Raw genomic sequence first — 6,000 nt, 5'->3', positions numbered from 1 at the left:
TAAAAAAAAAAAGAAAGAAAGAAAAGGATAGCATAGTTGGTAAAGTAGAGGATCAGCAAACTGAGGGAGAATCCTCCATGAAATGGATCGATACAAGTCTTGACAATGGATCTAATGTGAGGATGGCTCAGGATCAGACAAGACTTCTTTCTGTTGCCATGAGTAAGTCACAACCAACTTGACTACAACTAATGACCACCACAAAATGTCAAAATGAACATGGAAAGGTACTGGAGTTGGTGGGAAAGAACTTGATTCACAGAATGTGTGCAGAATGCACATTAGTGATACATATTTGCTTAGCTAATAAAATGGGTCTTTGGATTTGTAAAAGAAAATGGGGGGAGGGAGGAGAACGCCCTCCTATTTGTCCACAAAATCACACAGGTAACTTGATTTTTTTTAATCATTGTTCATGGGTTTGTCCTTCTCTTCATAGAGAATTAACTCCAAATTCACCCCGAGGGAGTTTTCTACTGTACCCCTCTACTGAATAAAATCAAACCAAGAGAATTAAACTCTATCAGCTTTTAGAATTCCAGCCTTCACATTACACCAACATTTCTTGGGAGTCAGTTTGCAGTTTCTTTGCCAAAACCTCACCTTCTGAGACCCAAACTGACTAGACCTTCAGACCCTCCATTTTCTGGGCTGAAAAGATTTGGCACTTACTATTTAAAAAGCCATATTGTTTGCTCTTACATTAAACAAACAAACAAAAAAAAACCCCAACAGAGGTGAATCCCCGAAGGAGGTACAGACTTGAGAGAATGTGGTATTTCCTCCAGGGGTCTGTGGGAAGGGCTTCATTGATTTAATTTATAACAATTAAGAGTGGCCTGTATGCTTTGAGTTGTTAAGTTCCAGCTGGCGTGGGAATTGTTCTCCTGAAGAATGTGCCTATCCCAATACAAGGATACCCACAGGAAGAGGAAAAGGAAGAAATACGGTCTATGAACTGAGGATGTGAGCGAGGAAATACTTTCCCAGTGCATTGATGCAAAAGAATAGCAGGCTGGTTCCTAACAAATTGCGCTGCTTCTTTTGGCATTTACTAGTGCTATGAAGTTTTCCCTCAAAGTTTTGCATTAAGATATCCAAGTTTTCCCTACCAAATAAGGAAAAAAAAAGGCATGTCCTAAATAACTGAAATAAGTTAAGCAAACCACACCAACTGTTGATTGTTGTTGTTGTTAATTGCCGTCGAGTCGGTTCTGACCCATAGCGACCCTGTACAGGGTTTCCGAGGGTGTAAATCTTTACGGGAATAGAAAGTCTGATCTTTCTCCCGCGGAGCAGCTGGTAGTTTCGAACCGCTGACCTTAAGGTTTGCAGCCCGATTCGTAACTACTACGCTACCAGAGGTCCTGTGAAATAAGTTAAGGATACCAATTGTAACTCAATGGATCTTCAAGACTAAATAAAGTTCAAACTCAGATGTAGTATTAAAGTCCACTCAGTTTTTCCATTTCTCCAAAACTGTCTTCTACTATTCCTCTCACACACCTTCCATTTCTTGCAGAATGAGCCATTCATTTTTCTGTCCACATGCATTTGTTTGCTCAGCAAGCAGTGTCTCCCCTTACCGCTGTATACGCAAATGTTATCTACTATTGGAGGCAGGCTCAGATCTGTGCTACCTTCTCCCAGCTCCCAGTTAGAAGGAATTTCTTGTATCTCTGTAATCACAAAGTATATTATCTACAACTCTTGCTTTATATTGTCTCAGGACAGTTGGCTCTCTATGAGCAAGGTCCTTGGACACACAGCACTGTGTGGCACAAACCCAGAAGATGCTTGATAAACTATTGGAACGAATAGACTGCAGCTATACTGTAACAGACTACACACCTTCCTCCAGAGACACTGGATTAGCAAACCCAACTCACAGATGAACAATCTTTAGAACAGAAAGAGCAGTCAGTTGTGTTAACAAAAATTATGCACTCCTGGGAAATAAGGGAAAACAATGACTTTGGATCTTTCTAGTGTCCTATTAGAGCACACTCCACCAAGGCCACCTCAGTGAGGGTCATCTAATTCTCTAGACTGGAACGCAACAGAATTTGAATATCTATTTACTGATTAGGGTTTACACTCTGCAAAGTTAGATATTGGCTTAGAGAAAACGCATGCACTTTTTTTGGCCCTGTAGGTCACTAAGCAACTTTGTATCTACATTCGCTACTGTATTCCAGCATTCTTTCCCCCAGTAGCTCCACACACATACGCATATGTGTAAAGAAATTTCTGATACTATCTTTTGAACCTGTTTTATCATCCTGTTGACTTCTTCATTAATAAATTCAATGAATCTTTGATGCAGACTCAGATATTTATAGAATTGTGTTTACTGTTTGAAAATCATACTTTTAAAATATTAAAAATGACAAGTGAGGGAACAAATGTAAAAACAGGTTCTTCTAGTATTAATATTTACTTTTTAATCATAATTCAGTTTGTCCAGTTTTTTTTTTTTAATTGTAATTCAGTTCATCCAGTGTTTATCTGGAATAAATACATTTCCCAAATAAATATAGTTCACTCACTCACAAACATTTTTTTTTTCCCCCACTCCAAAGGATTTTCAGAGAAACAATAAAAAAATGAATGCCCTGTTTTCTTGTCTGGAATAACTTTGAATGGCATATCTGTCTAGTTGAAGTCTGCTTCGATCAGTGCAAGGCGCTCTGGTAGCATAGTGGTTTATGAATCAGGCTGCTAACCTAACAGTCAGCAGCTCATAACTACCAGCTGTTCCACGGAAGAAAGATGAGGCTTTCTTCTCCTGTCAAGATTTACAGCCTCGGAAACCCTGTACAGGGTTGCTATGAGTTGGAACCAACTCCACGGCAAATAACAACACCAACAATCAATTAATGCAGGGAAGCATGGTGGCTCCATAGGACGAACACTGGACTGTGAACCACAAGGTTGGATCCCACCAGCCACTCTGGGGGAGAAAGATGAGGCTTTCTGCTCCCACAAATATTTGCAAGGCTCAGAAACCCTATACAGGGGCACTATGAGTAGGAACTGACTCTACAGCATGCAACAACAAAAACAACAGCAATCAGCGAAACTTAGATAGCACCTAAAATAATATAAAATCTCTAGAGATAAAAATAAAATTTGCTTGTAAATTTCTTGACAGAAACATTGATCTACCACTTGAAATGACTGAATACCACAGAATGTAATTTTACATCATGTTAGGAGGCATGCTATTTTGTCAGTTCAGGTTATACTAATACCGCATGATGAGCAAAGAAGCACTTCTGAAATCACTACTACAGGCCATAATGGAAACCAGACATGAGTGCTCTAAGAAGTAACCAGCTGAAATTGAATGAAATACTCACCCACACCATAAAGCATTTATAAGACTTCTCTACAAAATGGGTACCTTTTTTACTGACGAGAAAGAATTCCTTCTTATTGTCCTACACATTAAATGCCATCATATCATAAAAATAAAATATCCTTCCATTTTGTGCATCCTTTTATTCCTAAAATACATATTCACTTTACTCTACAATAACGAACGCCTGATGCTTGTTCACTATTATTTACAATGCTATTCAAACAAGGCTCAAAATGTTCTCTGGAGAGACCACCGCCAGACGTGAATCCAGTCTAAGCAGATGATTAGAAAGATCTGGATTCTGCAACTCACCATTGCCATTACTACTGCCTGTACACCTGCCTTTATCCCAACAGGATGAAGAGACTGTTTCCAACTTGGTGGGCATGACAGTTCTAGAAGCAAGGGAGCTGTGGCATAAATACATGCGTCTGCTGGACACCTCCCATCTGCTGTCTCACCCACAGGTTGCTCCAATCCCTCCCCCCTTTTCCTTTGTGTGTCCTTCCCTCCTTTATCTCTCATCAACACTCCAAATGGGGAATAGTTGGAGTGTGGTGGTGTGCCGTCGAGTTGGTTCTGAGACCCTGCATAGGGTTCCAAGGCTGTAAATCTTTATGGGAGCAGAAAGCCTCATCTTTCTTCCATGGAACAGGTGGTAGTTTCAAACTGCTGACCGGGTTAGCAGCCCGACTCATAACCACTACACTATCAGAGCTCCTACCAGAGTGTAGGATCCAGGAATGAGAAAAGACCTTAGTACTTCCCATTCTGAATCCAATAAAGAAATCATAACAAATTTAGAGTTTAAAATAATTGGCAACTCTTGTATTTTTCTCACTAACCAGTTTTACATTTTCAATCCCAAATAGAATACTATTTATGTTTATTGAAAGGGTAGACTTTATTTGGGGGAAAAAAAAAAAGGTGGGGAGGATGAAGCCATTATTTGAAAACTATCACCCAAACATCAGTGTTTGCATTGTAGAGATGTTTTCACAACACACTGATTGGATCTGAAAATGTTTGGCCATTTTTACTGCACTGAGGAACACGGCATTGAGAGACACAGTCGTGTTGACAAATCCACTGGAACCCCAATCCCTGGAGCTCTTTGACAAAGAACTGTTGGAAAACCTACAGGGTCTAGCACAAGTCTGAACTCCTTTATAAAGTCTCAGGCAAATTGGTCTCATTTTTTCCTGTCTTTTAATCCTTACTTCCCATACTATAATCCATCCAATCTAAGATACCGGCAACTGTAAATCTCACTCTTATTTTATGTGCCAGGAGGAAAGGGAAAATTGCTGCCAATTACACTATGTCCCACCATTAATTTTCAGATGCAACCCAATTTTACAGAGATTAGTTGATGAAAAAAATAATGCATCACAGAATCAAAAAAAAGCAATATTCTACATTAGCATGTGCTTAGATATTCCACTGTTCTCTAATTACAGCCTGTGTTTATGTGTTGTTATAAACATAGTTTGTTGTTGTTGTTGTTAAGTGCTGTCGAGTCGGTTCCGACCCATAGCGACCCTGAACAGGGTTTCCAAGGCTGTAAATCTTTATGGGAGCAGAAAGCCTCATCTTTCTCCCACAGAGCAGCTGGTAGTTTCAAACTGCTGACCTTGCGGTTCGCAGCCCGATTCGTTACCACTATGCTACCAGAGCTCCTAAACATAGCTTAGGCTACTGTATTTTTGTCTTTACTATATTGTACATCTACTGACACAGTTATAGGTATATAGACTATAAACATACACAATTATTGACTAGGTGACCAAAACCAAAAAGGATTCTAGGAAAATTGCTATTGTGAAGCAGAGTTACTATCAAAATTTTTAAATGTATACTCAAAATGATTTGCTTTTCTAACCTTAGATATCAAAGCCACAAGCAGATCATCGATAAAATGTTATGGAATTCTAAGAAAGGAATGATCACTCTGGTGCAGGGGACTAAAGAAACATTCACAGTTAAAGTGCCACTTGATTTGGAATGGGAGGGATAGAAGGACTCTGACAAGTAGACCCAGAGCAGGAAGGTTGAGACCTACCAGGCAGAAGGAACAGCCTGGGTGAAGGATGGAGCAGTTGGTGAGCTTGAACCGCTGACCTTGCGGTTCAAACTGACTTTGTAGTCTCACGCACTAACCCCCAGCACCATACCAGGACTCAGTTACAACATATGCCTTTTAAATAGTGTTTTTGGGGAGTTATTCTTTGTAAGGGTGATGAAATCGATAATATTAGGGATTATGTTGGATTGGAGACAAGTGTCACGGGGGTAGGGTGGGGACTGGGAGCCTGGTCTCTTCCACTTGAATCCGTCTTACATATTTGGCTTCTGCAAAAGAAGTGATCCACAAAAGATTCCAATTTTGTAATTCAAAACCACAATGAGAGACCACTAGGATGGCTATTATCAGAAACTAGAAAATTGCCAAGTGTTGGTGACAATGGAGAGCAACCGGAACCTCATTTATTAATGCAGAAAATTAAAAATGGTGCAGCTGTTGTGGAGAAGAGTTTGGCGGTTTCTCAAGAAGTAAAACCTAAATTTATCACGTTGTTAAATATCATCGAGTTGGTTCTGACTCATAGCGATCCAGTATAGTGTTTCCAAGGAGC

General features: G+C 39.8%; 1 protein-coding gene across 2 annotated transcripts in view; it reads right to left on the bottom strand.

Annotated features, from left to right (window-relative positions):
• Positions 1 to 6,000, bottom strand: part of MID1 (midline 1 (Opitz/BBB syndrome)) — a 225,943-nt gene that overhangs the window by 81,865 nt on the left and 138,078 nt on the right. The window lies entirely within an intron of this gene.

This window comes from Chrysochloris asiatica, unplaced genomic scaffold, assembly GCF_000296735.1.
Source record: "Chrysochloris asiatica unplaced genomic scaffold, ChrAsi1.0 scaffold00018, whole genome shotgun sequence".
NCBI lineage: Eukaryota > Metazoa > Chordata > Mammalia > Afrosoricida > Chrysochloridae > Chrysochloris > Chrysochloris asiatica.
Note: the sequence above shows the minus strand (reverse complement) of the source record. Positions and strands in the feature narration are given on the sequence as shown.